This window comes from Kogia breviceps, chromosome 15 (genome assembly GCF_026419965.1).
Source record: "Kogia breviceps isolate mKogBre1 chromosome 15, mKogBre1 haplotype 1, whole genome shotgun sequence".
In the NCBI taxonomy this organism is placed as follows: Eukaryota; Metazoa; Chordata; class Mammalia; order Artiodactyla; family Physeteridae; genus Kogia; species Kogia breviceps.
In genome coordinates, this window is record NC_081324.1 from 2,685,998 (window position 1) to 2,703,008 (window position 17,011).

Consider the following 17,011-nt stretch of genomic DNA (forward strand, 5'->3'; position numbering starts at 1 on the left):
GGACCATCTGTCATAGCGCTGGGATATGGCAGGTGTCCAATGAATATTTGTTGAGTGTTTGGATGCATTTGTGCTAATATGACTAAGAGATAATTCTCACCCTGGAAAAGCTTCTAGTCTAGTAGGGAACAAGTAATCAGTATTTCAACCTAGTGTGGAACACGTGGTGATAGACTTTGCACGGTTTCTCCATAGCAGAGAAACTCCTAGCTCAGCTCCGCAGAATATTAGAAAATCCCTGAGGGGCTGGTGCACGAGCTGAATCATGAGTGACAGGAAAGACTTGGGTGGGTGAAGAAATGAGGGGGGTCAGGGAGGTGTGGAAGGAAGCGACATGCTCTGGACACGTGCTCGGCATTTTCCAGTTTATCTTCTAACCCAAAGCAACCTTTTCTAGTTCCTTGTGTATTTATTCAAGTTGATGAATCAATTTATCAGGCCCTGGACATGGTCAGATTTTAAACGACGAGGTGCTCAGGGCAAAAGCCACAGGTGAGTGTGCAAACAAGACATGATGACCTTGGAGATGGGTTGAGTTGATGGATTTGGAACACTATGGGCGGTCCTGAGGGCAGATGATAAACTTTGATCATTTTGCTAAATACTCACACATAGAAAATGTACGTCAAATTCATAGGACATTGAGAGAAATGATTTCAAAATCCTGTTCATGTTGACTGCTGTATACAAGCTACACAGAATATTCTTCAGACCAAAAGTGTGAACCTGAGTGAACTGTCCTGGCCACAAGCAAAAGTATGATGAAAATGATGATAGTGATGATGGCGGTAACGACACCATTGGTACCTACAAGCATCATGAATGACGAATGGGCCTTGAACTGCTTAAACTGTTCTAAGACCTGTACATATATTATTTCATTTAATTCACATATAGCTTAGATGAGCTGTATTTTCATATCAGCTTAATTTGATTTTAATGTAATCTAATCAATCGAAATTAATTTAATTACCTTAAGCTTTAATTCATTTAATTTTTATTAAAAAGTTAAACGTCAATATTTTAATTTAATTCACACGCAGCTGTAGGTAGGTAGTATTTGTGTCCCCATTTCATAGATGAGGAATCAGGGATTCTGAATGTCTTGCCCATGACCACGATGCAGCTCCTGCCCGGGCAGCTGTGGTTTCCTGCTTCCTACCGGCAAAGCTCCACATCCTCAGGTTCTGGGCTCTGGGGGCTGATAGACCTGGCTCTGAACTCTGGCTCTTTTCTGGATGTGCAGTTTTGGGTGATTTGCTGAAGATTCTGCACCTTAATTGCATCCTGTGTGAGAGCAGCTAACTGCCCCCTCATCCACTTGCCACCAGGATGAAATGGGGTGAAATCTACTAGATGCTCTGACTGTTTTTCAAAAGTAACATCTTAGGACATTAGTTGTTTGAACTCTTGTTCAAGTCTAAGAATTGTTGATACAAATGGATGTATCTACAAAACAGAAACAGACTCACAGACATAGAGAACACACTTCCTTGCCCAGCGGGGGATAGTGGGGGAGGGATAGATTGGAAGTTTGGGATTAGCAGATATAAGCTTTCATATATAGAATGGATAAATAACAAGGTCCTACTGTACAACACAGGGAACTATATTCAATATCGTGTGAGAAACCAGAATGGAAAAGAATATATATATGTGTATAACGGAATCACTTTGCTGTACAGCAGAAATTAACAGAACATAGTAAATCAACTAGACTTCAATAAAATTTAGAAAAAGATATAAAAAGACATAAGAATCACTGATGGAAGAATGCAGTAAAAGGAAGGTAGAATTTGGACACAACACATTCAAGTCCTTGGTTCCCGGTAGCTGGTGGACCTCGGGCAACGTAGTTAAGCTCTCTGTGTCTTGTGCTGAAAGTATTGGCCACGCTGGGCTGTTTGGAGTTGCTCAGGCAGGTGGTGGCCTGCCTTCCAGTAGAACTCAAGGAGGCCCTAACCAGAATAACCACGGCTTGTCACTCTGTGTTTACACCACACCTTTGAGGTAAGTGGGGAAGAGGCTAGAATTCCCATCACAGCCGACAGCAGAAGCGCAGAGGAACCCACCCATTTCCCCCAATCTCCTGCCAGGTCAGGGTGTGTACCCTTCAGCTGTGCCAGGTGGCTTTCTGAGTTTGTTTCCTCAGTGAGCCCTTATTTCCCTCCGGTTGTGTACCCCAGGTCTTAGATATGTGTGTGGCCAGAGGTCCACGGAGAGTCCAGGGCAGGGCTGCCCACTGGATCTGGACTTTCTCATCATCCAAGGCACCCCTTCATGATTCTTTTATTTCGCTTCCAACTGGCACCACCGCTCCCGGTTTTAATGGTATGGGCCACATTGTTTGCAGGTTATTGTAGGGGTTATTTCTTCCTGGTTCATGAGGGTTGTTTGGACCTCTATCTTTGCTTTGTTTTGGGGGCAGCGATTATGCCCTATATTTCCATGGGTCTCTGTGGTTAACCCCCTTTGACCCCTAGTTGTAGGTGCTTAGTAAACCCTTTTCTGTGACGTCAGGGAGCTCACACTGAACCTCTGATCTTGCCCAGTGTGCTGGGCCTTCTCCAGGGGGCTGGAGGTTCCATGAGGAATTGGGATGCCCCCTGATGCAGGTTGGCAGGCAAGGACCTGATGGAAGACGGTTCATGATGGAACCACTTTCCCAAAGGTCATAATCAAGATTGTCTTACTGGGCGACATAATCAGTAACATTTGAAGAACTCAGATCCAAGGGCGTCCTGGTCCTCCACGTCACTTTTAGGAGTGATACTAGTCATGCAAATGAGTGTCACTTGCATCATTTTATGAAGAAGAAACTCACTGGGAAGCTCCGAAGTTCTCTGTGAGCTGCGAGGCCATCTGAACTGGCCCAAACCCTTCTCATGAATTATTCTCTCTGGCCACGGAATTACTCTTCCTTGAATTTTTCCAGCTGGAACATTCATAGTACAAACGAAAATTTCCTTTCTGGGTTCACTTTTGTTTGTCTCTTTACAGGTAAAAAAAATAAAGAATAAAAGTGTTGCACCAACATGGATGGATCTAGAGATGATCATACCAAGTGAAGTCAGTCAGACAGAGAAAGACAAATATCATATGATATCACTTACATGTGGAATCTAAAAAACGACACAAATGAACTTATTTGCAAGACAGAAACAGACTCACTAACAAACTTACCATTACCAAAGGGGAAAGGGGTGTGGGGAGGGATAATTTGGGAATATGGGATTAGCAGATACAAACTACTATATATAAACTAGTTAACGAGGTCCGACTGTATAACACAGGGAACTATATTTAATATCTTGTAAAAAACTGTAATGGAAAATAATCTGAAAAAGGATGTATGTATGTATATATATATTTATGTTGTATATATCAATATCTATCTATCCATCTATCCCCGAATCACTTTTCTGTAAACCTAAAACTAACATAACACTGTAAATCAACTATACTCTAATAAAAAGATAAAGAATAAAAGTGGGTATGGAGGGCTTCCCTGGTGGTGCAGTGGTTAAGAATCCACCTGTCAATGCAGGGGACACGGGTTCGAGCCCTGGTCCGGGAAGATCCCACATGCCGTGGAGCAACTAAGCCCGCGGGCCACAGCTACTGAGCCTTTGCTCTAGAGCCCGCGAGCCACAACTACTGAAGCCCACGCGCCTAGAGCCCGTGCTCCGCAAGAGAAGCCACCGCAGTGAGAAGCCCGCGCACGGCAACCAAGAGTAGCCCCTGCTCGCGGCAACTAAAGAAAGCCTGGGCTCAGCTACGAAGACCCAAGGCAGCCGAAACAAGACGAAAAAAAGTGGGTATGTTAATCCTAATCATGAGAGTGTTTCCTCCCTCCGACCTCCCCTCTTCCCCCTCCTCCTTGGCCCCCTCCTCCCTCCCTTCCTCCCTTTTTCTTCCTTCTTTTTTTTTGTGTCTGTTTTATCAGATGGAGATGAAACAGACAAGCCCCGGAAATTCACAAGGCTCTGATTTCCCGACCCCCTTGTGAGGAGCATATCGAGCGGTGTCCTCGTAGCTGTCCTCGGGGGTGGAGGGCCGGAGTGCCCTCTGGCTCTAATTCTCCGGCACCAGGGCCGGTTCCCTCCATGGCACCGACAGGTCCATTAGCCCCGTGAGCGGGGCTGCTCGCAGGCTGGGGTGCCGTCCTGCTCCCCACGTGCTGGGCGCCTGGGCGGTGGCATTACCCGCGTTGGCCCACCTCCAGCTGGTCCCGTGGGATCTCACAGGATTTTTGTATTAAATGCAGCCAGGAGGCAGGACAATAAGCTTTTTTTTTTCTGGGAAAACTCCCTCCCTCCCCCCAACCCCCCACTACAGAGCCGTCATCCTTTCAGTGTCCTAATGGTGCTTCAGACAAAGATCAAAGTCTCCCAGATAAGCGTTCTTTTACACAATGTTCCTGACACTCCATTTTGTAAAGCTTTTTTTGGGGGTAATAGAAGATGTAAACATGCCGAGTGCGATGGACGGGCTGTCACTTTTCTCTCTCATCTTCTCCTCTTTGGCTGCAGTAACCAAGGACGCAGGGCTTCCCTGACTTGGCCAAACTCAGCCTGTCTCTTGCACACGCAGAAAAAAAGTGCGCGGAAAAATGTAGAACTAATGTCCCGCGAGGCCACCTCAAACGTGCATTTCCTTTGGCACTTGATGGCGTTTTGGCTTTTCTCTCTTTACATCATTTGTGAAACCTGCCTCTGCTCAGCGCCCCTCCTAACAAACAAGGCAACGACCGACGTCTCAGTCACTGGAATCGCTCCGCAAAAGTTAACACGTAACAAAACCACACAACAAATGGAAGTTGAAGTCTTTGCCGGTTTCTGTTATATTTTCTCCCCAAATCTGGGATAATCCGCGGCACAGATATAAAACTGCAGAGCACCGTTGAACACTGTGAGGACAGATCTTTCAGATCTTTTTTTTTTCCTTTTTTTCGGTAATTGCAAACAGATTTTGATTATGCTGGCGACTCAGGTTTTTGCTTCTTTGCGTTTGTGCCTGCGGAGCTCGTGCACATGAAAGTCACTGTGTGCTAGTTGGGGGAACAGCAGCTGTCTACACCGTCACCACCTGAGGGCATGTTTTGGGGGGTTTTATGGTTTTCTTTCAATCTGTAAAACAGCCGGCACCTTCCTCGCTCGGTGGAGGTGAAGCTGCTGTTTGGGGCTTGTCTGGGGCGTGAGGGCCCCTGTTGGTTTCTACCTTTGCTCCAGCGGGACCTCAGCTGGAGCCGGGGGCGCCAGGTGTGAGTGGCTGTGCCGGAATCGAAAGGATTTCTGGAAGGTGACGGCGGTGACTGCTCCCCAGGGCCTCCGGGGGTCCTGCGTGTTCTGGCCCCGGCCTGCCTGGCAGCCTGGGAACTTCACTCTCTAGATCCTGGGCCAGGACGTCTGCTCCCCGGAATTGGAAGGCTGAGGAGGGGTCTCCCTGTGGGGAAAGGGAGGGGAGATGGGGGCTTAGCGAGCCCCGGTTGATTCACAGGGCCCAGGCCAGCCCCCTCCGGTCCTCCCCGCCTGTCCTCCTCTGCCCTGATGATGCCACCTCTCCGCCCCGGGGAGCTGTAAGGTGGGACGTGGCAGCTGGAGGGCCTGGAGTCGGGGGTCAGCCTCCCCACCCCCTAGTTATTGCTCCATTGGCATTTTTCCCTGGTTTCCTTGCGTCTCCTTTGTCCATTCTCGGTCACCAAGAAACAGGAAGGCTTACTTTTAGCCTGGTGCTTGCGACTTTCCTAACAGCCCAAATCTCCCACGTTTACCAAAGAGAGGAGGCCCTGACCTGTTCGTTGGGTCTGCGTGGCCGGCCTTCTTGAGGTGCTCCGTACAGTTCAGTGCGAATTCCAAAGTCCCAAAGTGTCCCTGGCCTTGTTTTTTATGAGTGTCCTTAAGGCCCAGCTGGGATGCCTGGAGGCCCCCTGACCTGCCAGCACAGACTTGTTAGTGTTTCTGAGCCCTCACTGCTTCCACTAGATCCCCGCCCTCCATCTGGGCAAGATGGGAGCCTTTCACTCTGTGTTAAAGGCCTGGTTCCGCTCTTTTGCATGAAAATTTTTCATTTAAAAAAAAAAAAAAATCCAAAGAGCCAAACTGCTGAGTGAGCAAAGGACCGGGCGGCCTCGTGGCACTGGGACCCCCTGCAGACCTGCTGGGGGGGGGAGGGGGTGCGGGGGGGCCCAAGAAAAATGAGTCGATGGTTTCAGCCCGGTCCCTAACGAACGGTAGTAGATCACATCACCAAAACCAGACACGCATAATTTGGCACCAATGACAGCTGCCTCCCCACCAAAGCGCGGTGCTTTCATGTCTGGACTCATGTGAAGCCTGGAAGTGTCTCTGGCCATAAGCTGTAAGGAGGGAGCCAGTGGGAGGAGGGGGCAGGTGCAGGCGTGGTGTCCACGGAGGCCAGGCGGGGGGCGCTCCAGCCACGGGCCGGCGTCTCACCCCTGCACCCGCAAGGGCACCGCGGGCCAGCAGGCCCCTCCCCGTAGCACTGGCCGCCACGGGGACAAACAACCATAAATCAGAGCCATCCTGATGAAATCAAGCATGGATGATGGCAAGTAAGTTATTAGCCGCCTGTGAAACTAATTGTGATACTGATACACTCATTTTTGCAGTGTCTTTCAAACACCAGTTGTGATGGGAAACAGCTGTTAGATCCAGGGGAAAAAAAGGAAAGAAAGAAAAGAGGGGAGCTTCGAATACGAAATCATAATAATGTCTGTCTTCTCTGTTCCCTTGCACAAAGGCTCTTCGATTCCCTATTCTCCTCGAGACAATGACTCCCGGCAGGGGGTCAGCCAGGATGAGCACAGGATTGCTCGGTAAGTTCATCTACTGAGGGGAAGGAGACAGAAAGAAAAAAGCACCCCCCCCACCCCCCCCCACCCCACCCCCGTCTCCTAACGTGGGGGGATGGGGATGGGGACGGGAATGGCGCGTTTAAAATAGGTTAGAGATTCAGGCTAAAAGCAGGAGAGGTCACAGGGAATTTGAACAGAGACGTTATAAATTGTACCCTTTGTGTGCTGGCTTCATTTAGAAGCGCATGGTGTAAGGAGAAGGGATTGGAATCTTCATTCAAGGAAGCGTAAGGTAGGTGATTAACCTGTTTGGAAGGTTTGAGACTAACTGTGGAGGAAAGGTCTGCCCCCAAAGTCGGTGACTTCTATCCCGGCGTCGGGGGGAGTATCTGCCTGCTCTCACCAGCTCCCCTCCCCTTTCCTGCCTGTTTCTACCCCTCTCCTTCCTTAGCATCAGGGCCCACTGTTAATACCTTGAGAAAAGAGAGGAACTCAGAACCAGAGTAACATTCCCTCCCACAGCCTTTCCTGGGCCCCTGTTTGTTCTCGGGAAACGTTTACGGACAACATCGTAGAAGACATTTTTTTCAGTTTATAAGGCCTGTGTCATCACACAGTAGGTCATAAATGATGCCCCCTGTTGTGGAGAAACAGGAAGTCACCCTGGCTCGGCTGCTTTGCTTACAGACAACTTCCTGGGCGCCTGGGGCAGGGGCCACACCCAAGACCCTCATCTCCGCGGAGAGCTGGGGTTGAGTGTCTCCACTTCTGGGGCCCTTAACAATTCCATCGGCCTCAGAAAGGGTCGAGACCCTTTGTCTTGCGCAGGGCAGGCTTTTTGAAGGGCCTCCCCAAGAGCCCTTTTTATCTCAGCAAGGCAATACGTGAACTTAAAATACGGACGCCTGTGACATGGACCAGCCCCTCGTGGCTCTGGCCGTGACCAGGGTCCCTCATCTGCTCCCACTTGCCAAGTAAGGGCCCAGCCCTGGGAGGTCACTTCGTTGTTGCATTCTGCTCTTGGCCTTGGGGTCAAGGTTGACGGATCTCTAGGGTTTCCTGGGTCCCAGCGGCAGCAGGTGTGGATGTGTTCGGCGACGTGTGGCTGGCTCTGCTTCCCTCTCTCCCTTTGCTCCAGCTGGCCGCTACAAAATGCACAGAGAGTTCCAGAAACGGGGCTGGTTTCCTTTCTTTCTGACCAGCGCTGTGTGCTCCTGGTGCCCTGAGTGGCTGTCTCAGCCACGCGGGGGACTCCATCCTCCTCAGAGACTCCTCCTCCTCCTTTCCCCCATCCCAGGAGGGACCAGCTTTGTCTTAAACGGGCAGAGCAGGGCCATGCAGAAGACACGTGCTTGTTTCTCTCCGCTCTGGACAAGGTGGACACTCCGCATGCTTTGGACACCCTTCACACACTTACAGATACCGAGATGAGAAAAATCAAGATGCTTATTCTAAGATCCCAAGTGTCTCCCCTCTTTAAAAATTCCTTTTCAATAACAAGTCTCCACTGTCCACATCCATCATTCGCAAGACACCTTCTGAACGTAAACCTGAAAAGGCAGGCCTGAGAGAGGAGGGCAGTGCCCGCCTTGGCTTCGGGCGCTCAAGTGTGGAGCGGGGGTCCCGGGGCGCCCTCCTCGTGCGAGTCGTTAAGGGAGCCTCTCCCTCGTGGGGTGGGGTGTCGGCAGTGACCGAGTGGCGGTGCGCGTGCGGGCCCGTTTCTGCGCTGCCCAAATCACAGGGTCTTGGTGAGAAGCATCACCGAGGGCCCTTTCCTCTCCTGCGAGGGGCGGGAGGGCTCCCCCAGTTCTCTTCTCCATCCAAGTTCCAGCTTCTATCGATCTCAACCTTTGGGTCTGAAATACAGTGACTAATAAAAAACGGAGAGGAAAAAGTCGGATCTGACCCGAAGTGCTCTGCAAGGATGCTGCCCCCCTGGCTTCTGAAGACGTGCTTCGTGTCTGACGTTAAACCGAAGGTGCGTTTTGGACGGCCGTCTTCACAACCAGAGATGGGGAATGCGCCCCGCCATTCCCAGAGCAGTGATGGGCGTCAACTTTTTATTACATGCGTGTTGCCCCTGTAATTAGCGCGGTGTTAGAAATATGATTTATTGATGGTGCAAGCACGTTTGTACAGAGGGAGGATGTGCCCTGCAGGAAACACCCCAGGCGCAGAAACCCTTGGCACACACATTTGTGTGTGATGTGACTGCCTTTAGGATCTCTTGCTTTACTTCTGGTCTGTAAGTCTTTTATTCAGCTGTCGGGGAAGGAACCCAAATCCTAACTTTGCCAAACACCCGAGTGCTTGTTGGGGACCAAGAGTGCCGACTTCCTTGTGTGCGAGCCAGACCCGAATTCAAACAAAAAACAGGGAAAGAAAGGGGATCTGAAAAAATGTTAATTCTCCTGGAGTTATGTTTTATTTCACATAATTAATTTCCGGTTTCCACCCTCTTCTTTCGAAGTGACGGAGCAGTGGAATTTCTCTTTCTGTTGGTAAACAGGTGAGTAAATATTTACCCTTGTGAGCTTGGAGAGCCGTGTTTATATGGGGGCGGGTGCCCTGCTGGCAGCTGAGCTGAGAACCTTGTCCTGCTGGGTCATCTGTGACCTCAGCCCTGCTGCGGCCAGGCTGGCCAGGCCTGCAAAACCAGAGGGTATTTTCTCCCCCAGGGCGATGTTTACCCAGGGATTCCCTTGGCAAGACGTAGGATCACCATCATGTGAGATCTCCACACTGGTGTGTGTGTGCAAATATTTTTTTATAAAAAAGGCAGCAACTTGGCATGCCATATTACAAAAATAGTACTGTTAAAAAGAAAACACTGTGTTGGGAAGTAGAACTTCCTATTCAAATCAGGGTAAGAGGTGAAGGGATCACAGGGCAGGAGCCGTGTGTGTGTGTGTGTGTGTGTGTGTGTGTGTCCCCTGAATAAGCGAATCGGAGATGCAGTAGGGCTGGCCATCCTCTGTCCAGGGTCTCAGGATGGTTTTGGAGGGTTAATGCATTCACGCAGAAGCTGGTCTGTCTCAGCTGGTCCCTGCCAGGCCACAGCCCCGCGTTAACCCTCTCCTGCCCAAGCTGCCGGCTGGACAGGCCCCAGTGGACGCCAGGAAGCGTTGGGATGCCTGCACGAGGGCCACAATGGTGCACCTTCAGCTTCTTTGTGGTGGCTGCCAACCTGTGTCGCTGCTCGTGTGACACGGCTGCCTCCCCGTCTTAGCCCTTGGAGGCCTCCAGGGGTAGAGCCAGCTCCCAGGGCGCGTTCAAATGGTATTCTCCCAGAGGAAGGTGGGTGACCGTTGGGGACTCACCGTGGCTGTGCCTGGGCTCCAGGAAGAGCTTCTCATGCTTCCTCCACAGCCTCAGGGACAGGGGCTTTGCTCTTTCTTCTTGGGCACGTACGCAATGCAACGCAGCGCTTAGCACATATTTGCAACATGAAAATAAATGAGATTTTCCCAAGAGGATCCCACCAGAGAGTCCTTATGAATCTGCGGGTCTTGACGCTCTGCCCATTCCTCTGACTCAAGATCCAGACCACCCAGGTCACTCTCTCTGTCCTCCTTTCGTCACCTTACTGTTGAACTTCAGGATTTTAAGCTATCGGTGATACCAGTGACAGGTAGAAACAACACAGTGTAAAAATGTGTGTGTTCACACTTTCTTAGGGCAAAGAATAAAGTTTCCCAGCACTTAATTTCACCTTTCTGTTCTTTTTTTTCTTCTATAATGAGAAGGAATATTGGTCTCTGTAGCAAATCTGTTTGCTGATTGTATGTTTTGAAACCATCATTCCATAAACATTGTCTACCTTCAAAAACGTCCCAACCCGTTTGCTCCCGGCCAGAAGGGAAGGATGTATATCTAAAGACATCAAGCCTCAATCTCCTGGGGGTAGTATCAGCCGGTATGTTTGTTCATAGTTTGATTTCTAGAATATTCCTATCTCTGAAGATGGGGAATCCATGCTGATTTGCATATTTCTGGCAATTTCGGCGAAGAGGAATAACGCACAGCTTAATCCTCACCTCAACGGTGCTGGTCTGCGCTCTCAGGGCACAAGGACAGCTTAGTTCAGACCTGTCAGCAGCCCAGGAGCCCAGCAAAGCCCTACCCTGCAGTATCTCATTTTTTTTTTTTTTTTTTTCCTGAAGGCACAAATAGCTAAGAGTTTTTCCTGGCAAGATATTCCTGTGTGCATTTTTCTTTAATGTAAGAAGAGGACAGGAAGGTGGAGAAGCACAAAACAAGCGTGGAGACAATAAAATAAAGATCTCCTCTGGGTTCCAAAAAGCTCCAAGTAAAGAAATCTCACCGTCTTTGCCAAGCTCCCGGTGGGGCTGGCAAATGCATGCAGCCTTTGAGATGTTTTTTCACGCAAAGCAAAAATTGTCTTCCGCGTTTTCCGTGCCTTCTTTCCTTTTCTTTATTAAATTTTGAAATCAAATGACCACTTATCCACACTTTGAATTTCCAACCTCTTTATAAATGCAGGGAAATAAAATTCTGGAGGCAGAGAAAGATGCAGTAAAAATACCCAGTTTTATACTGTGGCTTGTTGGATACGAGCAAGGGTAATTTGACTATGGCTTCAATTTCCAAGGCGTCTTTAGCACATGCGTTTGGTACACGTACATGGCAGGTGGACTGACAAGCCAGGCCCTGATGGCTCCAAAGGGTCAAGAAAACACACGCCCTGAAGGATTTACACAACAGACACTAATGGCTTCTTTGGAACTGTTATGGTCTATTGGGTCAATAATAATCCACTTTTTTTTTTTTTTTTTTTTGCGGTACGCGGGCCTCTCACTGCTGCGGCCTCTCCCGTTGCGGAGCACAGGCTCCGGACGCGCAGGCTCAGCGGCCACGGCTCACGGGCCCAGCCGCTCCGCGGCACGTGGGATCCTCCCGGACCGGGGCACGAACCCGTGTCCCCTGCATCGGCAGGCGTGCCCTCAACCACTGCGCCACCAGGGAAGACCCCACTTTTTAAAGAGTGTCAAAATATGAATTTACACAGCCGACTGGAATGGCTCCTGATCAGGTAAATTATATGAATTCTTTGGATTTATAAACATGTCACAGAGCATGGGTACCTATCAGGATGTACCATTGTGTAAAACAGACATTCCGTGTAGACCCCTGTGCAGCATCTTTTTAAAGAAATGAATAATTAATTATTATTTTTGGCTGCGTTGGGTCTTGGTTGCTGCGCGTGGGCTTTCTCTAGTTGCAGCCACTCCGGGGGCTACTCCTCGTTGCGGTGCGCGGGCTTCTCATTGCGGTGGCTTCTCCTGCTGCGGAACACGGGCTCTAGGCGCGTGGGCTTCAGTAGCTGTGGCTCACGGGCTCTAGAGCTCCGGCTCAGTAATTGTGGCGCATGGGCTTAGTCGCTCCGCGGCATGTGGGATCTTCCCGGACCAGGGCTCGAACCCGTGTCTCCCGCATTGGCAGGCGGATTCTTAGCCACTGCGCCACCAGGGAAGTCCCCCGCTTCTTTTAAAATTGCTGATAAAAATGATACGCTGCGACTTGGGAAATGGAGAGAATGTGTTAACATTCAGAAGTTTGATGCCACGATGTATGTTTCATCTTTGACTAAATTTCAATGACTACTCTGGATTACTTGCATCAACAGAAAGTCTCTTTTCCCTAAAATGAAGTTATTTTCAGTCCAAACTACATTTCGTAAAATACCTTGATTATGCAATTTTGCGGTAGGTTGATGCATAATATTTAATTTACCTGTGATGTTTACAGGTAAACAGCTGTTGTCTGTGTTTATAATGTCTATGTGAAAATAGACATTCCTGAATATCCACCTCTGTAGCTGCACTTAACAAAAATGCCTGCTTCTTTCCAGCAGATGGGGGCAGACAGCAAGAAGCTCTAAAAGAAACAACGTAAAATATATTTTTTCTCCCAGCAAGCCCTGACATTTAGGGGAAAACAAAATAGCTACAAAAGAGGGAAATTAAATGAATAGTTTCCAACAGGAATGGCGGTGCGACATAGTTTTACCTAATAAAGAATCCAGAGCAAATATATTGCAGAGCCCTTTCTTGCTAGAAACATTCTTCTCTCTTGGCTATCTTTCTGTTTCAGTTGGAAATTTTTTTCCAGAAGAGGAGCCTGGTGAATTATTTAATAAATAAAATCCATTAAGAAAAACCATGTTGAAAGATATCTTCTCAAATTTCCTTCAGATAAGTGCAGCAATAAATGTATCACCAGCAGCTGGCACATATGTGTAAGCGTGCAGGCACATGCTTGCCCACACGGTAGAAAATTCTAGATGCACCCTTATCCTGTTTTATTCACTGCAGGTGTGTATATTCCAGTCCTTTGGCTAAAAACAGCCTTTCCTCTGATTCTTTTGTGAGTGATTGTGTGTATGTTCCGCCTGAGGATTAAAAAATAAAGTAAGAATTTTAAGCACAGACTAACTAGAAAATTCCCTGCCTGAAAATTTGGCTTTCCTTGAGCTAGGGAGATTTCATTCAAAGACCACTCTCTGCTCCATTTAGGATAGATTAACATGTATCATCCATAATGGACAAATGTCATGGCTGAAGAGTATATATGTACAAGGTTAGAATGTTCTACAATGGATACATGTATTTGTATAACTGAATCGCTTCGCTGTACAGCAGAAATTAACACAACATTGTAAATCAACTACTCTCCAATATAAAATAAAAATTAAATTAAGAAAAAGAATGTTCTACCTGGAAGGATTGAGATGATTTGGGGTCTGGTGTATGATAGCATAATACAGTAAATTACAGGTCTCACCTTTCTTAGCAAGGAGCTGAGAGCTGGGTGACAACCTAGGAATGCCCTGGTCCCCACCCCCTGGCCCCTTCCGAGCTGTCTGTTTCCTGAGATATCTACCATCTACAGTATTGACTAGGGTATCAGGAGGGAAGGATCTCCATCGGTCTATCTTGAATTGTCATCCAACACAAGATTAAACGCTGCCAGCCTCCTTCTTGGGATTTTCAGTCTTCACAACATCACAAAGTTTTCAATCAAATTAAAGCAGTGTGCATTTAGCTTACAGAACCCGGAGCACTTATCTCCCCAAAGCAGGGAATTTAGACCTTGTTTACCTCATACGGTTCCAAGATATCCCCCTGCAAATCTGTTCACGTTTATAGTGTGAAATGGTTTCCATATCTGGCCTCTCTGTGTCTCTCTCGCTCTCTCACGTTCCTTACACGGCTCTAAGCTCTTGGCTATGACCAGCCAGCAAAGGCTCTGAAGAATGAACAAATGCCAGACATCAGAGGACTTATCCCAGGGCAGCGGCCTTGCCTCGTCAGTCTTCCAGATGAAAGAGCCAAAGCTGTGGACAGAAGCGTTCTGCGCAGCTTCCGCATTGACGGTCTTCAGGAGGCACTGATCGCCCCCCGGCTTTGGGCTCCCGAAGCAGCCAGAACAGAGGGGCATGGCAGCTGTGCGCCTTTCTGGTCTCACCATCCTGTGAGGAAGCTGTGGCTGAGGGGGCTCCAAAGAAACCAACGACACCTCCACTTATAAAGAATTCGGCTCGGGCTTCCCTGGTGGCGCAGCGGTGGAGAGTCCGCCTGCCGATGCGGGGGACGCGGGTTCGTGCCCCGGTCCGGGAGGATCCCACGTGCCGCGGAGCGGCTGGGCCCGTGAGCCGTGGCCGCTGAGCCTGCGCGTCCGGAGCCTGTGCTCCGCAACGGGAGAGGCCGCGACAGTGAGAGTCCCGCGTACCGCAAAAAAAAAAAAAAAAAAAAAAAAGAATTCGGCTCAAACAAATTGACACCAAGCCGATATTTATCTGTCATTGGACCTATTTGATGCTTGGCATTTCCAATGAATAGACTGAGGAGATTTGGGATAAACAGCAGCTGCCAGAGGGGAGGAACGTGTATTCTCTCCGGAACGCCAGGAAGGAAGCGATCCCCAGCTGAGCCAGATGGGAACCCCTGAGACATGCGTCCTGCCGTATCCAGGGGGGATAACAGGGTGAGGACCGGCCACAATTCATCCCACTTTTATTGTTTTGTTCATTAGATACTGACGATGAAACCCAGCCCTTGCCCTGGATGGAGTGCTGGCTTTGCACGTGGCCCGGGGTGGGGGGCACCTTGTGAGGGAGGAAGACCTGAGGCTCCCGAATGAAGCCACTTAGAAACGCGCTGGGAGCATCCGCGTTTGAAGTTGGTTCTGTTTTCAGTTTTCTCACTTCGTCGTTCTCTACACGTGTGTTTCTCATTTGATGTTTTACGAGCACGCATGCGGAGAAGCTCACGTCGCTGAAAAGCCAAACGTCATCCCCTGCCAACTCTTTGGAATTTAAAAGCTTAGATTATCGCTCAGACACACGAAAATGGAAACCCCAGGACAGGCGAGAAGCCTAACAGCCACCGCTCTGCAGGGGAATTGGAACTCGGGCGAGGTTTCATCTGTCGTCTGTGGCCTGTTGTTCATCTACTGCGCCTCTAACGCCTCGGAAACCGGCTCCGTTACTTCTGTTGGGGTTGGGATCCTGCCCAGATGTCACGGCCCACTCGAAGCACGTGGTGGGCTGGGTGGAGATGAGGCTGGAGCTTTGACTCTCTGGTGGGCTTAATTCTGGGGAAACTGACCCTCTGGCTTCTAACAAAAGGGGATCAAGCCTGAAAAGAGGCCTGGCTGATGATTGCAGCTGTGAGGAACTTGCAGTGCAGGTCATTTCGCTTTGTCGGGTGCCTGTCAGGGACCCCATTTCCCCTCCTGCGGCATCAGAACCTAGAGCAGGTGTGTAGCCTGAGACCGGGGGGAGTCCCACCCACACGGGGGCCCTGGGTGGACTGGGCCAGACCGGGGTATTTATGGACGAGGTGACACCTGATGTCACCTGGGAAATCAGCTACGGATCAACCTTCTCATCACTCGTCCAGGAAAATGCAGGTTCTACGGGTCTGTGGGTGCTTTACTGACACCCCCAACCCGTTGCCCACACAGATCATCTCCCTGGAAGTGGGTAGAATGGTCCATGATCTCTGTGGCTTAAACACTTTGTTTCCAATGTCCACAGTTAAAAAAGTCTAGCACCTAAAGAAAAACAAAATCATCCTTCCTTCAGCCCTTTACTATTTATGGCGAACTTCGAGAAGGCTAAGCCATGGACAATCACCACAAAAATATCATTTATTCTATCAAGTTTACACCCATTAGAACGGCCAGAGGTATGAGGAATTAACAGCTCAGTAGAGCAAATAGCCCTGAAAGGGGTTAGAAGAAGCAAAATGAAGTAAAATTCCGTATGTGTGTGTTTTCTCCTTGTGAGTGTTCATACCTTAATTAACTCCAGAAAATGCTACTCATTGGGCTTGGAGAAGAAACTAAGGTTGGAATGATCTTTGGAGAATGAATTCCCCTCTTGCTGCTGGATTCTATGTGGAATTTCTTATATTTGAACTGCAGATGCACCCATATGAACTTGTTTTCAAAATAGGTAAATATCTTAGAATATTTTAATTGCTTAAACACGATCACACCGCTAGCAAAGGGTGGTGGTAAGTGGAGCTCTGTGCCTCACACATTGCATCACTAGACAAGATGCAGAAATCAATATTGGTTGGATGGATTTAGATATATGCTGATTTCATACTTTCTTTTGGCCGGCGTGCTATATGGCTCGGGAGATCATTCAGAGGCGGGGAAGGTGACGCTTAGTTTTGGAAGAGGCTCCGCTTTAAAATGTAACAGGGTTTCCCACGCGCTGGTCACTGGAGATTTGAAAATCGTAACATATGGTTCCTGCCGTGGAGGATTTTACAGGCGAAATGTTGGTTGTGAAGCGGATGGGAAATTGACATGAATACAGAAACCAATAAGCGGAATTAAGCATAATAGTTAATGTGTTTGGTGAAAATGGATGCATGAAAGGTTAATAATTATGCTTCATTTGGAGGACTTGGTAGAAAAAAAGGGGTTTGGCTAAGTTCCCGTGGGATGAGTAGAAGTATTCGAGGTGGATAAGGAGACAGTGGAACGTAATGAGGCATTTTAGGCAGAGAAACAATACTTTCAACGACGTCAAAATTGCGTTTTTGCACCGGCAAACTAAAGAGCTACCTCTGCCAGGGCTTCCCTGGTGGCGCAGCGGTTGGGAGTCCGCCTGCCGATGCGGGGGACGCGGGTTCGTGCCCCGGTCCGGGAGGATCC

The 17,011-nt window shown here is 48.9% G+C and overlaps 1 long non-coding RNA gene across 2 annotated transcripts in view; it reads left to right on the plus strand.

The window, feature by feature from the left end:
* The window catches only part of LOC131742218 (uncharacterized), a 42,337-nt gene extending 38,870 nt beyond the window's left edge, over positions 1 to 3,467 (plus strand). For both annotated transcript variants that reach the window (XR_010836835.1, XR_010836839.1), the window contains one exon: positions 3,001 to 3,467. This is a non-coding gene — a long non-coding RNA (uncharacterized lncRNA). The remainder of the gene's footprint in view (positions 1 to 3,000) is intronic.
* Positions 3,468 to 17,011: the final 13,544 nt, after the last annotated feature.